Source organism: Acomys minous (genome assembly GCF_964271855.1).
Source record: "Acomys minous genome assembly, chromosome: 8".
Lineage (NCBI taxonomy): Eukaryota > Metazoa > Chordata > Mammalia > Rodentia > Muridae > Acomys > Acomys minous.
Window position 1 is genome coordinate 34,266,649 of NC_140489.1, and position 13,551 is coordinate 34,280,199.

The 13,551-nt window shown below is 43.6% G+C and overlaps 1 protein-coding gene across 3 annotated transcripts in view; it reads left to right on the forward strand.

Annotated features, from left to right (window-relative positions):
* The window catches only part of DPF3 (double PHD fingers 3), a 277,263-nt gene that overhangs the window by 225,545 nt on the left and 38,167 nt on the right, over nucleotides 1-13,551 (forward strand). For 2 of the 3 annotated variants that reach the window (XR_014780988.1, XR_014780989.1), the window contains exon 10: nucleotides 1,401-2,002. The exons of the other annotated variant lie outside the window; for it this stretch is intronic. The gene's annotated coding sequence lies outside the window, so the exon portion shown is untranslated. Of the gene's footprint in view, nucleotides 1-1,400; nucleotides 2,003-13,551 lie in introns of those variants that run through there. 3 annotated transcript variants of the gene reach the window in all.

Consider the following 13,551-nt stretch of genomic DNA (forward strand, 5'->3'; position numbering starts at 1 on the left):
GCCATCTGTCCTCAGGGGTCAGGACCACTGGAGGAGGAACAAAAAGACTCTTCGAGGGGATAAAATCCTGACCAATATTCAATGAGCAGACAAATGACAGGCAACCTGGGAAAGTCAGAAGAAAAGTCACCCTGGCTTATATTTCAAGTGAAAGGGCTGGAGTCACATGGCACTAGTTGAGTTGAAGAACAGGAAAAGAGAGTAGCTAGCCGGGCAGCACCGAACCATCAGCTCAGGGAAGTGTGGCTGTGTAGGGTGGGATGGAGCGGATGGCAGGAACAGAAAGAGATGTACATGGAGGCTTGGCGGGCCTAGAAATGTGGACTTTTTCTGTTTCCCTTTGAAAACATGCATGTATAGAGTCTGTTTTGGAAACGTGTTTCTTTGTGGCCTATGCACCTGGCCAAGGGATGATGTCTTGGGTTGACCAGATGGAGCAGCTTGGCAGACAGAGGAGTTTAAATGCAGAGGAGGTGGAGATAGTTGGTTTTCAACCTTACTCCCTCTGCCTTGGTCATTTTCCATTTAGGCTTCTTCTGCCATAGCAGAACTCACAGCTATGTGGGGACTATCCACTGACGTTCCTTCTGTGCCCTCACAAACGGCACCTGAGGGGGGAATGCAAGCACTTGCTGTTATCGTCTGCTCCTCATATTGACTGCCTCATGCTAAAGACAAATAGCTTTGTAGGCTCCATTTCAGCTGGAAGCAAAACCTATACCTAGCTGGCATCCTTCCCACCTGTTTTGAAGTGCTACCAGTACAGAGCCAACCCCTGGCGTCACTGGGCTAGTAGAGGGCTGGAGGGCACCCTGTGGTTTGGTTTCTCTCTGAGTAATTGTGACACTCTTTATCACTTGGCCAGGGTTGGAGGTGAAGATGCATGTGTGTTTAAAGTCATGTTTTTTGTTTTTTGTTTTTTTTTGGTCATGGGCCAGATGGAACAGTGTCTGGGCTTATCTGTGGCTGTTCTTACACCCCAGAATGACTTATTTCCACGTAGGTGATTGGAAGACATGATTTCATAATGGTCTTTTCTGGAATGTGTTAACTTTGAAAAGATTTGGTTTGTTTGGTTTCCATGTTGAAATCGTTGGGTTCCCTCCCCCCTTTTGGGTACACCCATTTTTATCTTCTGTGTTCTCTGGGCCATTCAGTGGTTACCCTGCCCTGTTGTTGGCTGATTTCACATTGTTGATGTCCGAGACACCAGAGAGCCGAGCCTGGTTTTCATTGCCCAAAGCTATGGCTTTTTAGCTCCATCACTAATTAGTGGTTTTCTTTTATTTCAATTCATTCCATTTTCATCCCCTACCCTCATCCTTAATTTTAATCTTTCTTTCTTAGGTAGCTGTTCCCTGCTGTTGTTTTTTTATCTCTCGTTGCCTTTCCCTCTGCAGTTCACTCTGTGACCCAGGAACTGCGCATCCTTCAAGCAAGCCATTCCTGAGGAAGGTGAAGAGAATTCAGATGACAAGCCGCCTCCTCCTCCTCTCTTGCCCCGCCCTTCCTGAGTGTGGATTTCAGCTGATACTGGAGCCGGCAGGGATTGGACAGAAAAGCCTCCAGTGTCTCTCACTCAGCTCGGCCAAGTTTCAGAAATGGCTCAAGTTTGTGCAATAAGAAGATTTTATCTTTTTTCCCCCCCTTTAAAAATTCTTCATTGCCTTTGCCTGGAATGCCTGTGAGAAAGTACCAGCCCGGACTGGAGATTGTTCTGCAATAGAAATAACAACATAAACTGACAAAGACAAAAATAAAAGTGAACTATTTTATTTATTTCAATATTTAAAAGAAAAAAGTGCTGACATTGCACAGTATTTTTGTTTAAAGTACCTTCTACTTCAAAGGTTTAAAAAAAAAAAAGGCAATTTTGTGAAGACCTGAAATCAAAAGAGTGCTTACTGTAAAATAAAGGCGTCATATTGACTCCAAGGAAAAGTACCCCACATTTTTAATAAGGAAATAAAGATCAACTCTGCTCTCTCAGGCTTTTAAGAAAGCCGTTCGTGTATGTGCTTTAGGTATGTTTTTATTTCCGTGAGTTGGATGTGGTAAGTGAGGGGCGGTCAGTTCTTCTTCCAAAGCCCACTGCAAAGTATTGTTGATATTCATTACGTGTTAGGATCTGACTGAAATAAACTAGCCCCGAACCAGCAGTGTACCCCCTTCCCAGCTGCCCCTCCCCTCAGATGTGACCCATTGATCTGAAAGTAAAGCTACAGCTTCCCCATCTCATCTCATGAGGCATGCGTCAGGAAGGAACTCTACCCACCGACTGAATGCATTGCCGCAAAGTTCAACAGATCCAAACAGAAATGATTTTGTTTAAAATAATTAAATGAAGAAACAAACAAACAAACAAACAAACAAAAACCCAAAATGAAACAAAACAAAAAAACCCAAACAGCCAGGAGTAGGCAGAGCTGAGTTGGCTTTGGCTCAGTCAGCCAACAGCTCCTAGAAGGAGTTGGCAAAGGGGAGCTCTACTGAGCAGACATCAGGGGCCTGAGAACCGAGAGTTGCTCCGAAGACTAGGGAGTTGGCTTAAGAGATAAGAACTTGAAACTCAGTCATTTGTGGGGAGAAGTGGGAAGGCAAGTGTTCTACGTGTGTCCTTTGTGGCTGTTATGGCCGATGAAATGGAATTCGGCATTGCATGTTTGAACCAGCTCAGGAGGTCAGCTGACTCTCTGGGCCACTGGGTTCTACCTCTTGGCTTCCACTTAGCTTGTCTTTTACATGATTTAAGGCTGGGTCAGCAAAGGTCGTAGAGCCACAGTATTACTGATATGTCCTACTCCAGGACTAAATCTCACCTGCCATTGAAGGGGGGAGGGGAGGCAGGCAGAGTTTCCATTAGGCCCTTCAGGTTTCCCACTCGAGAGAAGGGAGTGGGGGGGTTGAGTGTCACCAAGAGTGTCTTTCTATCATTTTCTGATAGAAAATGTCCCTTGTCAAAAATGTTAATTATAATAATAATCTGTTCTCCAACCCACACGCATAAGTTATAATATGTGTAGAACTGTGGTAAAGCTTTGCAATAATGTAGGGGTTGGGTGAAGTCTGTGTACGTTTCTGTTAAATAAAAGACTGTTTCCAATGGTCTTATAACATCTGTAAGATTTGCTTATCATCCTTGACCTGCAGGAGTGACTTACAACAAAGAACTCTTGCAAGGACTCACCTCTCTTGCTTGCCGAGATTTGTTTTATTTAGAAGCACATTCTGGGACAGCAGTTGCCACTGGCTTGAATGCCAGGTGGGAGCATCAAAAGTGAGAAATACCTGATGTTGATGCTACATTTATTCTCAGCTCAGAGTTGGTCCCCCCCTGCCCCCCCCCATCCTGTGCCCCCCCCCACCTGGCCCCACTTCATCTTCCCTTCCATGGCCAAAGCAGACTTATTCAAATCCTGGTTATGTGGAAAAGCAAATGTTGCCACTGTTCTGCAGCCAAGAAGGTTTGCAGAAATGTGAGAGATTGAGCATATGCTTGGAAGGTTTGAGGTTACCATTTTTTTTTTTTTTTTTTTTTTTTTTTTTTTTGCCTGAAAGGTACTGTTGAGTTGGCCTTCCCAAACTGGCAGCTGTGCAAGCTGTTAGGTGGACCCCCTGGGGTAGAATTTTCCCAAAGTTGAAGAGGGATGCTGTCTGAAGGGTCATCTGGATTAGCCTGCCAAGCCAGATGTTTCCCTCTGAGCATTGGCCTTGCTCCCACTGGGGCCAGGTGGAGCTGGAGTATGACATTTCAGTGCTGTTGCCATTGGGGTTTTAACCTTCTTTTAGACTGACGGTCACATGCAACTTGCACTTTGAACTTCTTAAGTTTTCCAAGTACCAAAAAGGAGGTTGTTTCCCACCCCTAATATGTTACTGTCCTTAACACCACCATATGCCCCTTTGAATTTTGTATTTTGTTTTTGTATGTGTGTGTACATGCATGCATACATGTGTGCATGTATATTTATTTGTGTGTGCATGTAGGCCAGAAGTTGATGTTGATGTTATATGTTTTTCTATGTCACTTTTCTCTTAGTTTTTGAGACATGACCATTCACTGAACCCAGATCTTGACAGCTGTGAGCTGTGGGGTCCTGGTTGGCTCTGTCCCCGACTCCCCACCAGCACTAGGTTTACAGATGTGCTGCTGTGGCTCCTGGCTTTTCATGTGCATGCTGGGTCCTGAACTCAGGTTCTTATGCATGCATGGCAAAACACACCCTACTGAGCCATCTTCCTCGCCCTTCTCCCTTACATTGTGGTAAAATATTCCAAAGATAAAGCCCATGACGTTAACCACTAAGTGTACAGTTCTGTGGCAAAAATATGTTTAGGTCATTGAGGAATGATCTCTGCCCCACTTCTAGAACAATTTCATCTCCTGCTGAAACATCCCCTTTGAACACCAACTCTCTCTCCTCTCCAGCCCCTGGTTACAGGGACAACAGTAGTGTTTGGTGCCATCACTTTATTCTGTGACTCTAGGGATCTGACTACCTCACATATTTCTGAATAAATGGACTCATGCAATTGTCCTCTGGCCACTGACTTACTTCATTTTGCATAATATCTTCAAGGAGAGTTTATGCTAGTCATGACACTTCCCTCGTTTGGGGGTTGAATGTAGGTATAAAGCACATGATGCTTATCCATTCATCTGTTTGTCAATACTTGGAGTATAAAGCAGATATCACACATTTATTACATATCACTAACCGAGTCCTAGGTAACCTGGGCGGTTAAACATATTTCCTAGAGACAAGGGGTTTCAATGGAAGCCCCTCTAGTTTGCATTCTAGAAAAAGGGTATTTCGAGTCAGATGGGTAGACAATCTCTTCCTAGTGGGTGTGTCTTTCTGAATAAGGGGTTGCTGTTATGGTGATGCTTATTGGGATACAGAGGTTGCCCTTGAGTTGTTGTATCAATGTAAATGACCAGAGATGGAAGATGCTCAGGATATTAAGGTGCCCTCAATGGCAGGTCATGAAGGCAGTGGTGTTGTTTTCAAGCATGTGATGTTGACTTGTTGGCTAGGAATGCAGGTGCTTTGTGTCCATATATGTTCACTGACAAGAGGAAGGAGGAAGATGTATATGCGAGCCTGAGAAAGAGAAAGAGAAAGAGAAAGAGAAAGAGAAAGAGAAAGAGAAGAGGAAAGTGATTTGTGTACTTGAAAGCACAGTAGTCACTATAAAGGATTAGCACGTGGGTTGAAGTCCAAGCACACCGCTTGCTATAATGGGTCAGAAGGAGAGCTGAAGCTCACTTGACTGCAGAGCAGGTGTCTTCAGTAAGTCACCCAGGTGAGGTGTGAGGAAAACGACCGTGCTAAGGAGAAGGGGAACATGTCTTGGTGCTCAGCCTCAGGTCACAGGGATAAGAGTGTGTAGTGCCAAGAACACTGTGTCTGCATGGGGCAGCTGCTACTTAGCTTAAAAGATGCTGGGTGAAGGAATGAATGATCAGAGTTCTCAGGTTTTCCAGCCAAGCATGTGTGTGTGTGGGTGGGATGGCGGTGTGTGCACGTATGTGTGTAGGGGTTATGGATGCTTGTGTGTCTGTGTGTGTCAAGTATGTAGGAGGGACAGGGAGGTATGTACATGTGTGTGTTATGCATGCATGTATGCATATGTGTGTATATGTATGTGGGGGGCATGTATGCTTGTGTGTGTGTGTGTGTGTGTGTGTGTGTGTGTGTTATGTGTTGGGATGGGGGAGGGGGGTGTGTTATGGTATGTTGGAGGGTTGGAGGGTGTGTGTGTATGTATGTGGGTGGTGTTGGTGGTGTGTGTGTGTGTGGGTAGGACAAAGGTCAATGTTTCGTGTCTTCCTCAACAGCTTCTCCACTTTATGTTTTGAGGCAAGGTCTCGGTGACTCTGGAGCTCACTGGCTGCCCAGAAAGCCCTGGAGAATCTTCTTGTCTCTCCATCTTCAGCACTGGGACTACAGGCATGTGCCACCATGTCCTGTTTTTACAGACTCATGTTTGCCCGGCAAGCACTTTACTAACGGAATCGTCTGCTCGGCTGTCTTCTGGCTTTTCAAGAGAAGTGAAATTGTAAATAGTTTGGTGAGATCTCTCCATTGGAAATGTTTGGTAGTAGATGAAAAACCAACACTGAAGATCACCTCGGCGGGGACTAAGCCAAGTGTGACTGTGTACAGGATGTACTTGGAATGTGTTTTGATGGTTTTGGATTTAGAGGTCTGGGTAAGGTTGAAGTTGAGCAGGAGATTTGCATGTTAGCCCTGGGATGCAGGTAGTGTATCCTGCCTTAGAGTTCTGTGGTAGGAAAGGGCGCTTGGGTGGTCTCTGGGTAGAGCTGTGTCATCGTCGTTCCAGACACCAGGGATTTGGGGTATGTTTCCAGCAGACAAATAGTTCACTATCTGCTCCCTTTTCTCTGCATGTCCATGGAAGACCCTCTCTGTAAAGCACTGGGTAAGGGCGTGCAGTTTACAGAGGTTCATATTTGCATTCCTATTGCTGACTAGCGAGTCACGCATCATATCACATTCCCTTTTTCTGAGACCTCCATGTCGTTCTGTGTGACTAGAACTTGAATTCAAGTTTCATCCCCAAACGAGCAAATTGAAATTCAGAACTTTGAGTAAAATCTTGCCTCCCTCTTGTGTGTTCAGGGCGTGTGTGTGTGTGTGTGTGTGTGTGTGTGTGTGTGTGTGTGTGTGTGTAGATAGATCTATAGGTACAGATTCTTCCAGAATCTTTGTTATTTAAATTCCTTGTCTCATAACCACTTTAGGTCCTATGTGCATTCATTATAGAGGGTGCTTGTAAGAGTGTTGGATCAACTCTTAAATTTTCAAACATTACCTCCTGGGATCAGCCATGTCTCATTTTGTTTTGCTGGGGAAGAGGTGACTTTGAATAAGCAGTTTATTTCCCTGTTTATCATGGACACTCACATGCTCTTCCTATAAAGGCCTCGATAATAAACAGCTTAGGTTCTGCGGTCAGGCGTCTGTTGGAGCTGTCCTACTCTGGGGGCTGCGCACAGTGTGCATACGAATGGGCGTGGCTGTGTTTCAAAAAAAGCCTTTGCAAAAACGGGCGGCTGGTCCATGGGGCGTAGTCTTGACGATCCTTGATTCAAAGAATATCATACGCTTAATTGGGGGTGGTGATGATAACAGTTGGGTCTTCTTTTAAGCCTTAGGACTAAAAGAAAAGTCTCACATCGCAAGTGGAAGGGTAGAAGGTCATTTTACCATTAGTAACAGAACCTTTTAAAGCCTCATTATGAAAGGTTTTCAGAGGCAAAAGGTCTCATCACAGGTTCTTCAAAAGCTCCCACAACAGAGTGTCTTTACCAAAGCGCCCACGAAAAACCAAGTCCGACCTGACAGAAGCTCCCCGAGGACACGCTGATGAGTACCCCTCATCTCTAGCAGCTTGTGTTGTTTCTAAGAATGAAAAATGGCGAGTAGTTCCTGCGTCAATGTGAACATAGATACTTGAGTTTTGTCTGCAGGAGATAAAGGATGCGGGCATTTAGTGGTAAAGGCATGGAGTTGTTGAAGGTACAGAGATGAGCTCTTGCTGGGGCGGTTTGATGATTACTTGGTTATGGTTTCAAAAAATTGTTACCTATAAGATGTTGAGATCTTCTCAAGATCTTAGATTCTCATGATTTTTTCCAGCATCATAACACATCCCACAACATTTGATTTCATCTCCCAAGACAATTCATAAGTAAAGCTTTCCCTGTATTTGTTAGTGGAGAAGATTCCTGACCTGAGACTTCCCATTGAATAAAAATTGTCTTACTAGCTGAACACTGGATGATCCTGAACAGGGGACTGGAACGGGGATGCTTAGGAGTAAACTTTGAGGCCAAAAATTATTGAAGAGATTTGTTGTTGTTGTTGTTGTTGTTGTTGTTGTTGTTGTTGTTAGCCATGGCTGGGAGATACTCAGTTATGTGTCTTAAGAGGGTCAGGTCCCTTTCGGACCCCAGAGTACCTTTTGCAAGGTTTGAGAGATCCCTGAAAGGGGGAAGTGGTTGGAAGTGGTGTGTTTTCAGGTCTGCTCCTGTTTCCAGCTTCACCGTGTGTTTGCATCACTTGGAAGTCAGTTTTCAGGTTAGGAGGTGGGAGATTATTTGAACCTGCTAAACCCCAGGCTTTATATTTTATATAGACATCATGTGAGGAGCACACATCTCTTGGCTAGGTGATCTTTCCTACACTAAAATAGGAAATACTTTTGAGAGTTATTGACAGTGGTTATCCCTGCTCTATCCCTGACCCGATCGATTCAATTACGTTGACTGTGTTACTATTATGATTTTAATGTTTTAGTGCTGGAGATAAGAGTCAGGGTCTCACTGTTTATTCCAGGCTGGCTTTAATTTACTGATCCTCCTGAGTGTGATGATAATGTTACTTTTTTTTCCCCTCAGGGGTGTTAGGCAAGAGGTCTACCACTGAACTCCACACCTGTTGTTGTTAATTTACCACTATAGCCTAATAATGTTTATTATCAGGCCTATAATTATTTTTATGGCAGTATTTTCTACCCCACTAGCAACCAATCAAGACACGGATACCTGTTATATTTTAAAATGACCTCAGTTAACCTGGGGCAGGGCACATATCAGTCCCCTAAACTACTTCCCATAGTGAGGCAGGCATCCTATACCTGTCCCAATCCCATGCCATCTGCTTCTAATAATTTCTATCAAGCCACCGCCCATCAATAATCCCAAATACTTGCTAATGCTCTTCATCTGGGCCAAATCCTCCACCCATGCTGGTCACGTGCTTCTCCTCTCTTCTCCTCAGGTCTTTCTTCTTCCCAGGATTCTCTCTGTCTCCTCAAGCCCAGGAACCTTAGCTACACCTATCTCATTTGCCCTGCCCAGGTGTGACAGCCTTTTATTAATTAGTATCAAATACATCAGACCAACAATTCCCCCTTTCTGTCTAAATGGCCATTTAAAAAAAATATACAGTAAGAACAATTATGACAAACCAATAGGTAAGACTTACATACATAATGTCTAATCAAAAGATATTTGGCAACCTTGAAGAAAATATCTGTTTTATCTTGGTGAGTCTAAGGTTTTGAACTAAATCAATATCCATCAAAGCTCAAATCTATCAACTTAAAAGTATCTATCTAGACATAAAAGTATCTTCCTAACGCCTAAACAACTAAGCTTCATTTTAAAATTATCTGGTCTCCAACCACATCAGAGACTTGAGAAGGAATAAAGTTAACTACCCGAGGAAACAGGAAGTGCTTCCAAAAGGAGAAAAACATGACAGTTTGCTGCCTGAACAGTCACCCAAAACTCTCTATAATGCTGGAGCATCTTCTTCAGCCCTCTGGCCCAATATATCTGACAGACATATTTGTGAGGCAGGAACTACTGAGGACTTGCTTACCCTGTCTTGGCAGAGTCTGGCAGTCAGCTCTGCCTATATCCAAGCTTGCCCCTTTTAGGCAGAATTTTTTCTGTGGCAGATAAAAGGATATTTTTATCCAGTGGCTTGTTTGCCACACTCGAAGCCATCTCTGCAAGGAGTTTCTTCAATGCTCATCATCTTCTTTGAGGTAGGCTAGGTGTTGTCAGGATTTAACTTGTCTTATTATCAAAGAATAAAAACATTTTTTGAACATTTGTTTTTTGGTTTATTTTTTTAAGATTTATTTCTTTTATGTATATGAGTACACTGTCTTCATGCACACCAGAAGAGGGCACCAGAACTCATTATAGATGGTTGTGAGCCATCATGTGGTTGCCAGGAATTGAACTCAGGACCTTTGGAAGAGCAGCCAGTGCTCTTAACCTCTGAGCCATCTCTCCAGCCCCCAGAATAAAAACATTTTAAAGTGCCGTATTCTGTAGGTCTCTGAGGTTTTTGAAGACCATATCTATTTTATCTATCTGTAGAATCATACCTATTTGTTAAACCTCGGATATACATTCCTGTGATAAAATTATATCAGAATTTGACATGATCATGAGTTGATCAACTAACAATTGACTTGTATTACTTAATTTTCCTATACAGCCTGTAATAGCACTATCAGAGTATTGGAAGTAAACCATGTATTAATTGAGTTGTATGTGTACAATACCTCATATTAGAGTAGAAAATAATGAGTGAAGAATAATATTAATTTTGAATTCTATTTCAATGTATCAAAATTAAACTTATTTTGCATCAGTATACAACATTTTATATCAATGAATTAAAATTAACCTTAGCTGTGAGCAATTAAGGCCTTAAGTTGAGGAGTAGATTCAATAGTCTACTTTTTGTCCTGTCATCCCTGTATATTCTTCTGTGAGGTGATTTTCCCTATACTAGAATAAGAAATACATTTGAGAGTTATTGACAGTGGTTATACGTGGTCTATCACTGACCCAATCAATTCAATTATGTTGGCTTTGTTACTATTATTATTTTATGTTTTAGTCCTGGAGTTAAGAGTCAGGGTCTCACTGTTTATTCCAGGCTGGCTTTAATTTATTGATCCTCCTGAGTATGATGATAATGTTACTTTTTTTTTTTTTGTAATGTTGGGCTCAAGTCTCAGGGGTGTTAGAAAAGGGGTCTACCACTGAGCTCCACACCGTCTCCTGACTTCTGGGGTTAGAAGTGCACCACCATGCCGCCTTGACAGGGTTACCATTAGCCACCATCTGGCAGGGCTAGTTATGCCTGGGATAGACCTAGGTGGCCCTAGGAGCACCCTAGCCAATGGTTCTGTTATCCCTGAGTGCATGATAACCAGCTTAGGCTGGGAATGATGTGCCAGTGCTGGTAAGTAATTCTTAGGCTATAGTAGCAGTGATAATACCATGCCCAGATGAAATGAAAAGGGTTTTTTAAAAAGCCCACTAAAATTTTCAGGAAAGATTGTTAGCAGTATGTCACAAGAACCAGTAAGCCATTTAAGGGAAAGTTCAGCATTAGAAGTTGTCTAACTTGGAAAGCAGCGCTAGTGGTCACTTAATTACTTAAGTGTATCAGTGAAAAGAAGACACCGGCCAGTTATTTGTTTCCTGTGAGGACAGAAGTGCCTTGGGAGATTGAGAACAAATAGATAAACTCTTTGATACCGAGAACTAACTTTAGTCTTTGGAGGCTAAGGTGGATTCATCAAGATCTTTTCCTACGTGAAGTTAGGGGCTCAGGAGAGATGAGATCCCCAGATCTTAACCCGGGCAAGATTGGTTCCAAGACTGTGTTAGAGTCCCGGAAATTCTGCTTCTGAGCATGCGCTCTTCGCACTGAAGCGATGTCCGGTTTGGTGGTATAAGGCGCCAGCTGGAATGTGAATACTACGGAAAGAGACAGTTCCCTCCAGAGAAATGCCATGGATGTGAAAAAAACAGGCCAAGAGGCCCAGGTGAATGGTGCTGCAGAGAGCCCCTTCTTGAGTTGGGGCAGGAGGACGCGGCACCAGCTCTCAGCTCCATGGATGGCACAGCCTCCAACACCATCCTTGTGAATGAACCACATGGTTGCTGATGGAGCGATCGCCACTATTCCATTCTGCTCGGATGGAGTGGTTTCACTAACATTCACACTTGCTTCCTAACTTCGTCCCAACCTGCTCAGGTAGAAAAGCCCTAGTAGAAGACAACGTTTGAGAAACAAAATTCTGCTTGGGGGACAAAGTGGTCAGCATTCCTTCTAGAGACTCTAAGTCATTTAGGAAAGAAACCCTGCATATGTAATTTTCTGTGTGTTCATTTTAAAGAAAGGAGAGTTGTGTGTGACGTGAACCTAACAAAGCCGGGCCTCTGATGATAGCTGGTGTGAGAGAGTTAAGTGAGAAACCACCGTGGTGGTGTTAGTTGTTTTGGCATCTGCCTGGCTGGGTTGTGGATTTGGAGACACTGGCCGTTTGTAATCTTGAACACGGCTATGGGTAAAATAGGCTTTTTGAAAACACTTTCCTAACCATCAACCTTATGTTCACATGGAAAAAGAAATCACTATGTTCAGATCATTGTTACTTTCTGTAATAATTATGTTATTGGTTTGTTTTTATGCTACTAGTCAACTAATCAATAATTGATTGAATGCCTTCTGGGTTGCAATGCGGTGGAGGTTCTGAAGGGCATAAAGAGAAGCGAAGGGGGTGCTTTCTGTGTGCTCATGTGAACGACTGGGTTTAGGCTTTTCGTGGGTGGTTGCTAGTTAAAGCCATATGACAGCACTTGGGGCTTAGGTTACTAATTCCATTCTACGGAGATGGGATCTGAGACTCAGGGGGGTTGAGGTGACAAAATAGTAGTGATAGCTGGCAAGGTCTGCGTTTTCTAGAAAATTTTTTTTTCTTTTTTAAAGATTATGTGCTGCTCTTAAATGTTCTCCAGTGTGTCAGCCATCTTTTGTTTTTTGTGGAGGAGAGACAGGTGGCTAACATATTATTTAAGACAAGACTGTGCCTAATTAAGTGCCAAGTTGCTGCGAACTGCAGATGTTAGGCAGGCTCATCAAGGAGCATTACCAATGCTGGCTGATGTGGGGGTGGGACTTCAGCCAAGGATGGATGGATGGAGTTGGCATGGACAGCAGCGAGAACACCGGGCACTAAAAGCAACAGCAGGTAGTAGCTAGGCCGACGCTCGGATACTTGAGCAGACACGGGGGTTTGGAGGCAGAGCAGAGAGGGACCTGGATGGAAGGAAAGGCAGGTCACGGGTATGCCGCCAGCCCCTCATGAGCTTGTAAGCAGGATCTATGTGATGCTTAGCATGGCTGTGAGTGCAGCTGAGCCATGAGTGTCAAGAGAGTTGGCTTCATCTGCTCTCCCCCACTCCACGGCCTCTGTCTTGTGATGGATGGTAGGTTCCTGGTTCATATTCCTTCTAGATGACTTGAACCAGTCTCTCTCAGTGTCTCTCAGCTTCTGGGTGACATCTAAGTGGCCCAGTGTGCATCTTTCTGAGTGTTAAACCTGGAGGTAGATGATTCCACAGGTGTTGCCCACCAAGGCTTGTTCTTGCACCGCTGGCTGGTTTGACGTGCACTTGGGAGGAATGTGGTATATTTGAAGAGGCCCATTGGCCACTTGGTCCTAGAGAGCCCGTTTCAATTTTTGATCTGAATCTCTATGATTGTTCTGATCAAAGTGGAAACCAAATGTAGTTGGTTCTTTATGTTGATCGGTTAGTCACCGAGGGTAAAGTGAAGAAGAGAGGAAATGGTTGGAACGTTGGCTATGCCCATTGTCGGATATAGAAGTGTCTTGAGCGGATTTACCTCTTAGAGGGAATGAAAAGTTGAGCTTGTAACCCCTAAGTTGTTTTTTTAAAAAAAGATTTATTTCATTTTAAAGACGTATTTATTTATGTATAAGAGTTCTTTATTTGCATGTACACCTGCATGCCTGAAGAGGGCCTCAGATGTTATTTTAGATGGTTGTGAGGCACCATGTGTTGCTGGGAATTGAACTTAGGACCTCTGGAAGAGCAACGGGTGCTCTTAAACCACTGAGCCATCTCTCCAGCCCCTTATTTCATTTTATTTATGTGTGTTGGTAAATGGGCATGTGCAC